Below are 16588 nucleotides of genomic sequence, written 5' to 3' on the forward strand. Positions count from 1 at the left end.
ACACAGTAGTTCTCATAATAACGAAGATCTCACCAGAATTACAATAAAGCAAAAAAAAAATCACTTCTACGAAAAGCACAGCTCACTCTCAAGTGAAATTACCTTGAAGCTGTTGCTATACCCACTTTAATTTAAGAGATCACTACATACTTAAGAATGGTACTGTAAAAGCAGGCCTCTCAGCTCCACAACACAGACTAGCTAGGAGAAATCAGTGCCCAACAACAACTTGCATTTATATAGCGCCTTTAATGTAAAATGTCCCAAGGCACTCCACAGGACCTACCCTCCATCATAAAGGTCAGAAGTGGGGATGTTCGCTGATGATTGCACAATGTTCAGCACCATTCACCACTCCTCAGATACTGAAGCAGCCAGTGTCCAGGTGCAGCAAGACCTGGACAATATCCAGGCTTTGGCTAATAAATGGCAAGTAACATTCGTACCACACAAGTGCCAGGCAATGACCATCTCCAACAAGAAAGAATCCAACAATCTCCCCTCGACATTCAATGGCATTACAATCACTGAATCCCCCACTATCAACATCCTGGGGTACCACTGACCAGAAACTGAACTAGACCAGCCACATAAATACTGTAGCGACAAGAGCAGGTCAGAGGCTTGGAATTCTGCAGCGAGTAACTCACCTCCTGACTCCCCAGTGCTTTGCCACCTTCGACAAAGCACAAGTCAGGAGTATGATGGAATACTTTCCACTTGCCTGGATGGGTGCAGCTCCAACATCACTCAGGAAGCTCAACACCGTCCAGGACAAAGCAGCCCGCTTGATTGGTACCCGATCCACCACTTTCAACATTAACTTCCTTCACCAACGATACACAGTGTGTACCATCTACACGATGCACTGAAGCAACTCACCAAGGCTCCTTCAACAGCCCCTTTCAAACCTGCACCCCATCCACTTAGAAGGCCAAGGGTAGCAGATGCACGGGAACACCACTAATTGCAAGTTCCCCTCCAAGCCGCACACCATCCTGACTTGGAACTATATCGCCGTTCCTTCACTGTCACCGGGTCAAAATCATGGAGCGCTCTCCCAAACAGCACTGTGGGTGTACCTACATCCCAAGGACTGCAGCGGTTCAAGAAGACAGCTCACTACCACCTTCGCAAGGGCAATTAGGGATGGGCAATAAATGCTGGCCTAACCAGTGACACCCACATCCCATAAACAAATAAAAAAAAGGAGTATTAACAAAATTTGACACTAAGCCACATGAGGATGTATTAGGACAGGTGATCATAATCTTAGTCAAGGAGGTAGGTTTTAAGGAGTGTCTTAAAGGAGGAAACAAGTATCAAGGCACAGGTTTAGGGAGGGAAATCCAGAGCTTCGGGCCTGGGCAGCTGATTTTAATGGTTAATTATGTTGTTTAAGTTAAAGAGCTGAAGGCCATTGTTCAATTAAGGATGTGAATATAAAGAGAGCCTACTGGTCACAAGTATAGTTAGTGAAAGGAAGGCAGAGATGTGTAATGCTGCATTCTGTGAATAAACTGACTAGAAAAGGATCTGCATCTAGCTTCATTCTTTACTGAATGGCTTGGACCCATTTAACAGCTGAAGCCATGGTCACTGATGGCAGAGTGATGAAACTTGGGGATTCGCAAGAGGCCGGAATTGGAACAGCACAGAGGTCGGAGGGCTGTTGGAGGTTACAGAGATAAGGAAGCGCAAGACGGAAGGGTTTAAACACAAGTATGAGAACTTTAAAACTGAGGCATTGTTGGATTGGTTGAGCTCATCCAAAACTCTGTTACCCGCATCCTAACTCACATCAGGTCCCACGTGCACATGTTTTTGCTATTACTAATCTCTTTAACAGAATGCTGCAGGTCAAAAGAGTATAGAAACATAGAAAATAGGAGGAGTAGGCCATTTGGCCCTTCGAGCCTGCTCTGCCATTCATTATGATCATGGCTGATCATCCAACTCAGTAGCCTGTTCTGGCTTTTGCCCCATACCCTATGATCCCTTTAGACCCAAGAGCTATATCTAACTCCTTCTTGAAAACATTCAGGCCTCAACTGCTTTCTGTGGTAGCGAATTCCACAGGCTCACCACTCTCTGGGTGAAGAAATTTCTCCTCATCTCAGTCCTGAAAGGTTTACCCCGTATCCTTAGACTATGACCCCTGGTTCTGGACTCCCCCACCATCAGGAACATCCTTCCTGCATCTACCCTGTCAAGTCCTGTTAAAATTTTATAGGTTTCTATGAGATCCCCCCCTCACTCTTCTGAACTCCAGCGAATATAATCCTAACCGACTCAATCTCTCCTCATACGTCAGTCCCACCATCCCAGGAATCAGTCTGGTAACCCTTCGTTGCACTCCCGCTGTAGCAAGAGCATCCTTCCTCAGATAAGGAGACCAAAACTGCACACAATATTCCAGGTGTGGCCTCACCAAGGCCCTGTATAATTGCAGCAAGACATCCCTGCTCCTGTACTGGAATCCTCTCACTATGAAGGCCAACATACCACTTGCCTTTTTTACCTCCTGTTGCACCTGCATGCTTACCTTCAATGACTGGTGTACGAGAACACCCAGGTCTCGTTGCACATTCCCCTCTCTCAGTTTATAGCTAGATAATAATCTGCCTTCCTGTTTTTACTACCAAAGTGGATAACCTCACATTTATCCACATTATACTGCATCTGCCATGCATTAGCCCACTCACTCAACTTGTCCAAATCACCCTGAAGCCTCTCTGCATCCTCCTCACAACTCACCCTCCCACCCAGTTTTGTGTCATCTGCCAATTTGGAGATATTACATTTAGTTCCCTCATCTAAATCATTAATGTATATTGCGAATAGCTGGGGTCCTAGCACCAATCCCTGAGGTACCCCACTAGTCACTGCCTGCCATTCGGAAAAAGACCCATTTATCCCTACTCTTTGTTTCCTGTCCGCCAACCAATTTTCTATCCATCGCAATACACTACCCCCAATCCCATGCACTTTAATTTTACATGCTCATCTCTTATGTGGGACTTTGTCAAAAGCCTTCTAAAAGTCCAAATAAACCACATCCACTGGCTCCCCCTCATCAACTCTACTAGTTACATCCTTGAAGAATTCTAGTAGATTTGTCAAGCATGATTTCCCTTTCGTAAATCCATGCTGACTCTGTCCAATTCTACCACTGTTCTCTAAGTGCTCTACTATAAAATCTTTGATAATGGACTCTAGAATTTTCCCCACTACTGATGTCAGGCTGACTAGTCTATAATTCCCTACTTTCTCTCTACCTCCCTTTTTAAATAGTGGGGTTACATTAGCTACCCTCCAATCTGTAGTAACTGTTCCAGAGTCTATAGAATCTTGGAAGATGACCACCAATGCATCCACTATTTCTAGGGCCACTTCCTTAAGTACTCTGGAATGTAGATTATCAGGCCCTGGGGATTTATCGGCCTTCAATCCCATCAATTTCCCCAACACCATTTCTCTACTAATACTGATTTCTTTCAGTTCCTCTCTCTCGCTAAGCCCTGTGTTCCCAAACATTTCTGGTATGATATTTGTGTCCTCCTTTGTGAAGACAGAACCAAAGTATGCATTTAGTTGTTCAGCCATTTCTTTATTCCCCATAATAAATTCCCGTTTCTGACTGTAAGGGACTTACATATGTCTTTACCAGTCTTTTTCTCTTTACATACCTGCATATTGGAGGCGTACTGCATACCATTTAAAGTAGCAAGTTGCACAATTACAATTTTTCACCTTCCAACTGCCAACTAATATTAAAGGCTCAAAAGGATAGATGACTTAAAAAATGAAATGTAAAGCCTTTTAAAACTTTGCTTCATAATGTCATTGTTGTACTGAAATCAGTGTCAAGACTAAATGGCACAAGACCAGTTCCTAGGGGAGATCTCACACTGTAGGTGTGAGATTCTATAAAGTTCCACCTAAGAGACTGTTAGCTAAAATTGAAGCTCATGGAATTGAAGGCAAATTATTGACCTGATTAGGAAATTGGGTAAGCAGAAGAGGACAGAGGTCGGGTAAATGTGTATGTACTTGAATTAGAAGAAAATGGCTAGTGGTGTCCCACAAGGAACTGTGCTGGGGCTTCAACTATTCATTATATTTATTAATGGATTAGATAACACAATATTGAGCATATATCCAAGTTTGCTGATGACATAAAGATTGATGGAATAGTAATTACTGCAGATGCGAGCATAAGATTATGAAGAGCTATTGATAAAGTGGGCAAAACTGTGGCAGATGGATTTCAATGCAGAAAGAGAGAGAACAAGCTTGCAAGAGAGCGAGAAAGCCTTGCATTTATATAGCGCCTTTCATGACCTTAGGATGTTCCACAAAGCCACTCTACAGCCAATGAAGTAGCTTTGAAGTGCAGTCACTGTTTTAATGCAGGAAACACAGCAGCCAATTTGCACACAGCAAGCTTCCACAAACAGCAATGTGATAATGACCCGATAATCTATTTTTATGATGTTGATTGAGGGATAAATATTGGCTGGAACACTGGGGATAACTCCCCTGCTCCTCTTCGAAATAGTGCCATGGGATCTTTTACGTCCACCTGAGAGAGATGGGGCCTTGGTTTAACGTCTCATCAGAAAGACAGCACCTTCGACAGTGCAACACTCTTTCAGTACTGCACTAGAGTATCAGCCTGGATTTTTGTGCTCAAGTTCTGGAATGGACCTTGAACTCTCAACCTTCTCACTCAGAGGCAAGAGGGCAACCAACTAAGGCATGGCTCACACCCAAGTGCAAAGTCATCTATTTTGGATCAAAATAGGACAGATCCGAGTATTATTTAAATGGTGAAAAGCTAGGAACAGTGGAGGTCCAGAGATGTAGAAGTCCACATTCACAGATCACTAAAATGTTGTAGTCAGGCACAAAAAACAATCAAAAAGGCTAATAGAATGTTAGTCTTTTACCTATAGAGCTAGAATACAAAGGGGAGGAAGTTTTGCTGCAGCTATGCAAAGCCATGGTTAGACCACAAATGCAGTTCTGCATAAAGTTCTGGGCACCACACCTTAGAAGGACATATTGGCCTCGGAAGGAATGCAGGGCAGATTCACCATCAAGGCAGTAGAAGTGTGGATCACTCCCACCAAAAGCAGTAGATGCTAGTTCAATTAATAATTTTAAATCTGAGATGGAGATTGTTGTTAGACAAGGGTATAAAAGCATGTGAAGTCAAGGTGGGTGGATGGAGTTCAGCTACAGATCAGCCATGATCTCATTGAATGGTCAAACAGGCTCAAGGAGCTGAATGGTCTACTCCTATTCCTACGTTCTTAGGCAAGGTTCACACTTAAAATGCCTCAATGCCCTTGGTGATAGGATAATGAACGCAGGGTGAGGAACCAAATTAAGACCATGCACTGCCACAAAGGGAAACAATTATAGGTTATTTCTGAGGAAGGGCTTATACCTGAAATGTTAACTGACTCATGTTTTCTTCAGAGATAATGCCTGACTTGCTCAGCGACTCAGTATTTTCTATTTTTGTTTAAAATTTGCAACACCGTATTTTTTTTGTTCAAAAGCTTAATGCACCAATTTTTTGTTAATAAATGGCACAGTTGTACTTTTCCACAAGGAACTAAGCCACACAGACCAGGAAGGTCATAGGTTAGATTCCCAGGTCCATGCAGAGTTAATTGACAACCAGCATGCAGTATGGTCACTACAATAAGCCTCAATGTCTCCAGCCTAGGAAAAATGAAAAAAAGTCACCCAGAGCACCTGTTCCTGACCACTATCAAGGTGTTAGAAAATGTACACATATGGTTCTAGAATAAGGAGCAGAACCAAGTTTGTTTGTGATGCTCCCAAAGTTGAATAACCTAACATTCATTGTTTGGGCTCAAACATGAAAAAACATCTTTATGAACAAGATCAAAGAAGCTGACTAGCGCCACAACATGAGCACGCATCTACAGAACAGGAGGAAAGAGAACTAGAGGGGAAAAATAGTGAACAGTTTATTTATTACTAGCAAACATAGATTATATGATTCAGTTTTAAAGAATGGCCAAAATAACTTTGTTGTTGACCTTTGCAGATTTAGTTACTTATTAACATCAACCGGCTGTGTCAGAAGATAAAGCAATGTTTCTATGTGACGACGTCAGGTTAATTTCTCTCCACACCATCCCGCTACCTCAGAATTAAAAAATTTTCTGCTATAGTTAGACTGCAACACCTCATTAACAAAGATATTTTACAACACTGCAACAGATCATTAACAGTCTCTCTAGATTTTGAGTGGAATGTCAAAAACTGCGGAGGAGGAACAGAGAAATATTTCCCGGGGAAGGAAGCCAGCAGGTACTTAAACGAGCATGGATGCTAATAATACTACAAGACTTGGAGCAGCAGAAGGCAAGAAAAGGAAATTGAATTGGTCAGTGTGGTGTGGGTGTGATGTTTTAAAAGTAACTAAATTGAGATTTCATAAAGGAAGTGAGATGCAATCTTTAAGGTTCAAGTGTTACACAGAACCCCAAAAACATTTAAAAATTAAGAGCAAAAATGAAACAGTATATTAACTCAAGATGATCACTGCCCATACATTCATTCTCTCTTGCTGGATGCATCCTCTTTCCAATGACAGCATAGGGAAATCCCAGATCATCAGGATTGGCCAAACCATTAGAACCAGTGAATTAGAGAAACTCAGAATCATAGAATGATTACAGCACAGAAGGAGGCCATTTGGCCTGTCATGTCTGTGCCAGCTCTCTGCAAGAGCAACACTGATAGTCCCAGTCCTCTGCCCCTTCAATTTTTTACTCTTTACATCATTATCCAATTCCCTTTCGAAAGCCACGATTGAATCTGCCATCACATTCTCAGATAGTGCATTCCAGATCCTGACCACTTGCTGTGTAGAAAAGATTTTCCTCATGTTGCTCTGGTTATTTTTCCCATCACCTAAAATCCATGTCCTCTGGTAATCGACCCTTCCGCCAACAGGAACAGTTTCTCCCTATCTACTCTGTCCTGTCCCCTCATGATTTTGAACAGCTCCATCATATCTTCTCTCAACCTTCTCTTCCCTAAAAAGAACAGTCCCAGCTATGCCAATCTATCCTCATAAATCCTCTCATCCCTAAACCATTCCTGTAGATCTTTTCTGCAGCATCTCTAATGTCTTCACATCTTTCCTAAAGTGTGGTGCCCAGAAATGGACACAACACTGCAGTTGAGGCCAAACCAGTGCTTTACAAAGGTTCACCATAACTTCCTTGGTTTTGTACTCTATGCTTCTATTTATAATGCCCTGGATCCCGTATGCCTTATTAACCACTTGCTCAATCTGCCCTTCAACGATTGTGAACCTATAGTCCCATGTCCCTCTGCTCTGCTCCTGTACCCTTTACTTAATATTGGCTCTCCTTGTTCTTCCTACCAAAATGTAAAAATGTAGCACTTCACATTTCTCTATTAAATTTCATCTGCCACGTGTTCGCCCACTCCACCAGCCTGTCGATATTTTGAGGTCTATCAATATCCTCCTCACAGTTCACAATACTTCCAAGTTTTGTGTCATCTGCAAATTTTGCCCTGTACACCCAAGTCTAGGTCATTAATATAGACCAGAAAAAGCAGTGGTTCTAGTAACAACCTCTGGGAACCCCACTATATACCTTCCTCCAGTCCAAAAAGCATTCACCTTTGTTTCCTGTCACTCAGCCAATTTCATATCCATGTTGCCACTCCCTTTTATTCCATGGGCTTCTACTTTGCTGACAAGGCTGTTATGTGGCACTTTATCAAACGCCTTTTGGAAGTCCATGTATATCAATCACATTACCATCATCAACCCCCTCTGTTACTTCATCAAAAAACTCAATCAAATTCGTAAAACATGATTTGCCCTCAACAAATCCCTGCTGGCTTTCCTTAATTAATCCATATTTGTTCAAATGACCGTTAATTTTGTCCCAGACTATTGTTTATAAAAGCTTTCCCACAACAGAGGTTAAGCTGACAGACCTGTAGTTCTGGGTTTATCCTTACACCCTTTATTCAACAGGGCGTAATATTTGCAATTCTCCAGTCTTCTGGCACCATCCCTATATCTAATGAGAATTGGAAGATTATAGCCAGTGCCTCTGCAATTAACACCCTTACTTCCCTCAGTATCCTTGGATGCATCTGATCCAGTCCTGGTGACTTATCAACTTTCAGCCTTTCTAATACCTTTTCTATCAATTTTTAACCCATCCAGTGCCTCAACTACCTCCTCTTTCACTATGACTGGCAGCATTTTCTTCCTTGGTAAAGGCAGATGCAAAGTACTCATTTAGTATCTCAGCCATGGATATGAAATTGGCTGAGTGACAGGAAACAAAGGTGAATGCTTTCTGGACTGGAGGAAGGTATATAGCTGTCTGCCTCCATGTGTAAATCCCTTTTTTAGTCCCTAACCAGTCCCACTCCTCCTTTTACCGCCCTTTTACTATTTATATGCCTATAAAAGACTTTTGGATTCCCTTTTATGTTAGCTGCCAGTCTCTTCTTATACTCTCTCTTTGCTTCTCATTTCTTCACTTCCCCTCTGAACTTTCTATATTAAGCCTGGTTCTCTCTTGTACTATCAACCTGACATTTGTCATATACAAACTCTTTTCTGCTTCATCTTATTCTATATCTCTTTCATTATCCTGGGAGTTCTGGATTTGTTTGTCCTACCGGTCCCTCTCTTGGAAATGTACCTCGACTGTAACTGAACTCTCTCTTCTTTAAAGGCAGCCCACTGTTCAATTATAGTTTTGCCTACCGATTTTAGATTTCAATTTACCTGGGACAAATCTGTTCTCACCCCATTCAAATTGCACCCCACTGCACCCCACCCCCCACCCCGCCTCCAACAATTAATTATTTTTATTCTGGATTGCTCTTTGTCCTTTTCCATAGCTAACCTAAACCTTATGATACTATGTTCACTGACCAACCCCCCCCCCCGCCCCCACAATGTTACCCTACTGATACTTGATCCACTTTGTCTCACTTCATTCCCTAGAACCAGATCCAGCAATGTTTCCTTCCTCTTTGAACTGGAAACATACTGTAGAAAATTCTCCTAAACAGACTTCATAAACACTTCCCCCTCTGCCCTTTACACTATTACTATCCAAGTCTATTTTCGGATAACTAAAGTCCCCCGTTAAACTACTCTGTCATTTCCTTGCAAATTTGTTGCTCTACATCTATCCCACTAGTTGGAGGCCTATAGAATACACCTAGTAGTGTAATGATACCTCTTGTTCCTTAGCTCTAACCAAACAGATTCTTTCCTTGTCCCCTCCAGGACATCCTCTCTCTCCAGCACAGTAACACTATCCTTAATCATGGTTACGACCAAGTGAGAAAGGTGTCTAGGGGTCCCTTTTAGCCTTCACCTGGTCTTACTGTAACAGGATTTTATTTTTAAACACACCGTGTTTTGAGTTTCCCCTTGCTGAATCCTTGTTCACCGCTTTCCAATTATAAGGCAAAGAAATGTGCATAAATAGGCTTTCTTAGGTTTAAATTAGAAAAGTGCAATTTATTAAAACTTAAACTCTAATTCGGTTAACGCCTACAGATACACGCCGCGCCCACGCTAACATGCATACATGATACGCACATGCAAATAGAGACAGAAAAGAGAAGAGAAATAAAGCAGAGGTTTGAGGCAATCTCTGAAGAGGGGTTTTTGTCACTCTGCTTCGAGCTTGCTGTAGTCCTTGCTTGTATGTAGATCTTGCTTTTTGTTGGGGCCCAGTATTCTTCTTAAACCTTGTTTATTGTAGGAGACTTTTCTCTCTCGGGGTTCATATGTCTTCAATGGATTCCGAAGCTGGTGCGAACGAGATGAGAGCAGATAGGAGAGAGGTCTTTTCCAGTCAGTCCAGGAGCAAAGAGCTTTCCGAATTCAAACACAGTTTCTCCAATTTAAAACTCCCCTAGTTGGCCAGCAGGTGGTCACGTGATTGACTGGTTTGACCAGGTTTTGTCTGTGTGTTGGGAGCATCTTAGCAGTCAACCTGGAATGCTAGCTTCTCCACCTTCAACGTCTGGTAATCAAAAGTCCATTGTGGATTACATTGGAGCAGGGAGTGGCCCCTTTGTCCTTTCCAAGTACAGTCTGTTACTATGCAAATGTCATTCCAGTCAAGGGTCTGGTGTATTTTTTTTAAAGCAAGTTCTTTCTTTACTCCAGCAACAGTTTAAAAAGCAATGTTCATGTGGCAAAATTAATGTGCTGCATTCTTGGCAGGTGGGGGCCTGCATGACAATCAATACTGCCACCCCTCCTCCTTTCTTTCCTTCCTTCCCTATCTTTCCTGAACACCTTGTATCCAGGAATATTTAGTACTCAGTTCTGCCCTTTTTTGAGCCAGATCTTCATTATCAGCACAACATCATACTCCCATGTGGCTACCAGCGCCTGCAGGTCGCCATTATTTACCACATTCCGTGCAATCACATACATGCATTGTAAATGTAATTAAGACCTTATTGCATTCCTTCTTACTCTGATGCCATCTAATACCTTACTATTTCTTAGTCTCTCCCAATTCATTGTGGACCTTGTTTTTCCTCTCTAATGTTGCGTCCTAGTTTCCATTCCCCTGCCAAGTAAGTTTAAACCTCCCTCCAACCCCAAATACCATTTGGAAACTGCACCGCAAGGACATTGGTCCCAGCTCTGTTCAAGTGCAACCCATTTGACCTGTACAGGTCCCATCTCCCCCAGAACCCAACTCAATGTCCCAAGAATCTAAAGCCCTCCTTCCTGCACCATTTGATACAGTTATATGAATATTTCTGAGAATTTATGCAAAATTAGTCAAAACATTCACAGAACAGAAAGGATGAATCCTGCTGCAATCCAAAGAAAGATGATCTGCTCTACTCCAACACCCCATGCCTTGTACATTGATAGCTCACATTTTTCACTTCACTCACAGCATTATGAAAGACTTGCATATGCAATGTGATTCCATCAATGCCCTGCAAAGCAATTATTATACTTTGAACAGGAGAAAGTTGGATGATATGCAAGAGCAGGACTTATGGGTTCAGGTTCACAAGACATTAAAAGCAGCATCTCAAGAAGATAAGGCCATAAAACAGGGTAGATTAATGTGACTAGAATTTTTGATCACATAGAGCATAAATGCCAGCACGCACTCATTGGGTCACTTGCTATATATTTCTAGGTTAATGGAATACTGGGTCTTATGGAAGGGGATAGAAAAAAAGTCAAGATGCAATTGAGAATCCACATAAAACTTTACTACAACCACAGTAGGAGCACTGTCTGCAGTTTTGGATGCCCCCCACCCCTCCTTCCACTCTGGAAACATCTTCAGACAAGAGAGGGGGTACAACACAAATTCACTACTTTGGGGAAAAAAATTGAAATATTGGCATTTTCTTTACAATTGAGATTATGGAGAAAATTGATAGATGTGTTCAAAATTAGGAAGAGATGGAACAAAGTAGAAACAGATGTCTTCTGTGATTGAAGGGTCTAAAAAAGTTTAAATTCAAGTGATTTAGGGCATAAAGCAGGAGAAAATTTCCTCCCGAGAGTTGCGAAGCTGTGGAATGCATTACTAGAGTTTGTGATTGAAGCAGAGACCATTTAAGAATAGGTTAGCTGGGTGGTTGAAGGATGGGGATATGAGACAGAGTCAGCTAATGGATCGGAACTACTACTCATGGAGGTTAACCACCAACATAAACTGGTTGGACAAAATGTGCTGTTGTTATATTGTAATTTCTATCTAATTCTATGTAACACTGTCCTAGTTTCTCAAAGCAAGAACAAGGGAGGCTTTAAATTGCCAGCTCGTCTCAGAACTATTTTAAACCATGATCTCTCTAGGCAAGCTTCAGTAGCCCTTTCCCTCCAATTTTGCATTCTCCTGAAGCCAAACACACACTGTTGTTTTAGCCAAGTCCCCTTAATTATGTGAGCCTAGATGATGAATGGTGCTAGGAAATTCTACTGCAGGAGGTATCACAACCATACTTGATCCTGTTCTTTATGATCTTTAGTTAATCATTCTAATTGCTTCAATGTCCCATTTGTACCTTTTCACTTCTATTAGCACCCTTCCCTGGATAGGTTGTGGGCAATGATCTGTTCCCTGTAAGAGTTTTTTTTTGTGTGCGCATGGGATTTAAGTGCGTGACCCCTTTACTTTTATTTGCATGGCCACAAAGGAAAAGGGGCCAACTTGTGCGCAAATCTGCGTGGGGAACTTTGGGTTGCTGCACAGCTTAGGGGGACAACACTGTTTGGGGCTCGGTTTCCCCTGTGTGCCACCCCCAGCACTCCCCCACCAATGCTTGAAATTGAGCACATAATCTAGACTAGCACCACTGTGCAGTACTGAAGTGCCAACTTTGGGTACGATGTAAAACTGAGGGCCTGTCTGCTGGATCAAATGGTTGTAAAAAAAAAAAAATCCCATGATACCACTGAAGAGCAAGGAGTTCTTCCAGTGTCCAGGCTGATAAGCCTCCTTCAGCCAGCAACATCAACGAGATTATCCAGTCATTGATTCACTGTTTGCAGACCTAGCTGTGTGTAAAATGGCTGATGTGCCTGCCTACATAATAGTAATGCACTTCAGAAGAACTCCATTGAATATAGAACACTTTGGGGTGTCTTGAGGAAAACAATAACACCTTGGATTTGTATAGCATCCGTAACACCTTTAAAGTCCCATGGCAATTTACAGAAATGGGGGAAGAGAGAAGATAAATATGGTAAAACCAAAAGCTTGGTTGAAAAGGTGGGTTTTTAGGTTATATAAATGCAAGTTTTTTTTGTCAAATCACTCATATAGCAGCTCCACCATTTCTTCTTCCACCATGAGAAGATTTTCATTTTGTTTCTAACTGGCTCCATAATTTTAAATATTTTATGTGTTTTATTAACTGCCAATCATTTTCATACACTCTCTCGGCCTCTTCTTTTTGACTTCACCATATTTTCTATATTTTGCTTGATGTGCTTTTATATTGGCCCTAGATTTCTCATATAACTCATAAGTCTCATTATAGTTTCTCTATTGCTGAACAACTTCTTGGGGGAACATTTCTAGTTCGTATCCTAACATGTCTTGTACGAAAGTTTCCTATTATTTAGCCACTGTTTCATCTGCCATTTTTTCTTTCCAATTTATTCCCTCTATTTTGCTAAAACTTGCTTTTTTCTAGTCAAGTACCTTTACCTTTGACTGTTACCTCTTTTTTCAGTTAGTCCATTTAACTTAATCTTGCTATGGTCACCGTTTCTGAAAATGTTCCCCTACCCCTTACGTTACCTATTTGCCTTACATCCATTTTCACTTCCTGGAACTAATTTCCCATCATTGAATGTTCCATCATGTTATTTTTCAGCACTGTAAGGCAATGCTAGAACACTTGGGACAGGGGTGGGAGAAATGCACTCAACATTCCATATAAATGAACTCAATAAAATATCAGTTACCAGGGAATGAATTCAGGAATGTTAACTTAATCTCAGGTTTTACAGAGAACTTATAAACTGCTTAAACTTTGCTCTCTTGGTTTAAAACATATGAACTCCTCAGTTACAATAGGGGCAGGGACCAAGCCAAATCAGCTCAGGATGAAAAACAATCCTGAAAACCCAGACAGACAGCACTTCTATAAATGTTTTCACAGAAAGGTGCTGTCTGTCCCTGAATTTTTCTGCATCCTTGATTGGTTAACCTCATTCAAATCAACCTCAACAAGAAATCCACAATGCATGTGTACAAACATAATTTGAATCACAGCATGGATAGCATATCTTGTTCAGTGCTGTAAAGAATAGTGACATGAAACTGCTTTCCTCACAAAGGACATTTGGATGTTGAAGTGGTATAGCGCATGCTGGGCTATAGTTTCCTTCATTTATCAATTTTACTAAAAATATAAAGTGATATTACCCACTTCCTACTCGCATTTACTATTTTTCCAAAGTTCACGAAGAAAATGGAATTCTTGTAGGTTGCAAAATTCTTTCCCAGGCAGTTTGTGTACAGCAGGCACTTCCTGTTACACATTGGTGATAACTGCTCCATTGTAAAACACTATCTTACGAATCACTGTGGGTATTTCAGCACACAAACATTTTTGTTTGGTTCTGGTATAGGTATAATACAGGAAGACTGCGACCTCCAGGATTATCTTTAATTAGACTAGAGTAACAAAGAACAGTGTGTTACTCTCATCACAATGACAACGTTACCCAATTAAGTTTGGCAAAAAAAAAAGTTTTGCAAACATATTTTCTGAGTAGCAAACTCTTTTCATGGATACAAGAAATATTTTGGGGGGGAATCTTCCCTTCCTGCCTCTTAGTTCTTCAAGTAGTCAAGTGAAAAACTAGTTGATAGGCATCACTCCATCCTCCACACATACGTTGCAATTCAGCTAATTTGCTGCGAAATAGTTATATTCTGAATTGAAAACATACATAAACTGCTCATTGTGTATTTCCAGCGTGGTTAGAAGTTCGGTTAAATCAGCAAGTACAGAAAATCGCTGGACAGAAATACTGCATGAATTAAGACGAGTGATAAAAAGAAAAACAATTGAATCAAATCAATTTGAAAAAGTCCATGTTATTGAAAGGGAGGATGTAAGCAGATTGAGAAACACATTACACGGTACGCAGCACAGACAGATGCCTACAGCTTCTGGCTCAGACGTGTGATCTGGCGACACCTTCAACCATTCACATTCCTGTCCCAGTGACAGCGAAGTGCATGCAGATCGAGCACTTACCTACTTCAGAGCTTTCTCAATAATGCAAACCATCGGGCTGAGATTTTGCGATCATTCCTCCCACATCGCCACGTAGAGACATATCCTGCCAGGCACGTTGCCGGTTGTTCCTTTGAAACAATCTTTGGCTACAATGCAACTCCCTGCCGCCCCCCTTCCACCAGTCTTTCTTGAACAAGATGGAATGTTGTACATAACAATTGTAACTACAAGACAATTCAGTACCTGCTTTCCTTACTCGGTGTAGAAACTACACTTGATATATTCGTCCGCTCTACAAGTGAAACCACAAATTAAACTTTTCAACAATCTCCAGAACAAAACAAATCATACTTCTTTCTTGTTCCTCTCCTTTCCCCCATCTAGTTCCTTCCTCTTCCTTTAGGAATCAAGCTGGTTGTAATTATTAATCTGTTCTCGCTCATTCTGGGAGTATGATAGGAATGCAGGAAATGAACCTCCCCTTGGAAACCACAGCAACCGCGAATGGAGCTTGCAAAATCTTCAGAGCGACTAAAACGCACAAAGAAAGTTACATTTGAACTCGAGAGAGGTTGGAGGTTGAGGGGGGGATCCAGCAACTTCAGGATGGGGTGGGAGGGGAGGAAGGGGAAGTCCCGCCTGCACAGACTCCCATTGGTAATCTGGCAGTCACAAGACTCTTCACATTCGCTATTTGCAAGTCAATCTGTAAGGGCACCAACAAAGCTGGCAGTGTAGCCGCTTTCCAGAATGACACATTGTCCCTTTGATAGCCCGCATGGGACGCAATTTTCAGCTCCGTGGTATCCATTTACCAAAAGGTTAAGATTGCTGCCTGCCAATTTAAAGTTACCTAGTTAAAAAAATACTGGATTAATGTCCCCACATTTTCTGGCTCGATTGCCAATAGGTGAATGACAATGAAGCAGCAACCACATTTTCAAAAAAAGTCTGTAGTAAAACAATCAAGCTCCCCCCATCTCTCATCCAGAGCTGTCCAGCATCGGCTAAGTGCGAGCTATTAGAGCTGGACCGGTTGCAACCCGATTTAAACATATGGAACAGTGAATCTATTTACAGTTCGAAGCCAATATTTGTTAAAGGGCGCAATTATACCACACATTTGGTTTTGAATGTTTGTATGTCACTGGCATTTTAAAGCACGGGACCAGAAGCGGGAATGATGTTGCCTGCTACACATCACTCTCCAATCATGAAGCTCTATGCATGTTTAACACAAAGCAGAGCTCTCCTCACAGCCGTCCAAAACAAGACCCATGCAGACGACTGAGACACGACTGAAATTTCCTAAACGGAAACGGTGTTTGCCTCCACAGCTCGACTCGAAGAACCATTCCACATACTGATCACTCTTGTGTGCGGAACCTCCTGCCATAATTCCTAACTTTGCCTTTTACCAGTTTGAACTTTTGTCTCCTTATCAGACTCTCTTGGATTATGAAGTGGCAGTCCAGATCGCCTGAAGATCTCTGGCACTAGGAAGTTGTCTTCTGTCCTGATGGCCAGAATGTGACACACTGTTCAAGGTGTGGGCTGACCAAAGTATTAAACAAACAGTTTCAATCTGGCTTCTATCCTACCATTTTGTGCACAAGAGCTTAACATTCTATTTGCTTTGTTGCTCCGAAATGATTGACCATGTGGAGCAATGCCCACTAAAACCCCTCACTCTCTTTAAACACCATTCACAGAATACTTTATGTTTGTCTTAATAAATTTCATGTGTTATTCTACTCAATACATCTTTTATTAC

At 41.6% G+C, this 16588-nt stretch overlaps 1 protein-coding gene across 4 annotated transcripts in view; it reads right to left on the reverse strand.

Moving 5' to 3' along the window:
* Positions 1-16588, reverse strand: part of amot (angiomotin) — a 133023-nt gene that overhangs the window by 83644 nt on the left and 32791 nt on the right. The window contains exon 1 of one of the 4 annotated variants that reach the window (XM_068047320.1): positions 15166-15405. The exons of 1 other annotated variant lie outside the window; for it this stretch is intronic. The gene's annotated coding sequence lies outside the window, so the exon portion shown is untranslated. 2 more of the 4 variants (XM_068047319.1, XM_068047322.1) reach the window with 2 other exon arrangements.

Source organism: Heterodontus francisci, chromosome 15 (assembly GCF_036365525.1).
Source record: "Heterodontus francisci isolate sHetFra1 chromosome 15, sHetFra1.hap1, whole genome shotgun sequence".
NCBI lineage: Eukaryota > Metazoa > Chordata > Chondrichthyes > Heterodontiformes > Heterodontidae > Heterodontus > Heterodontus francisci.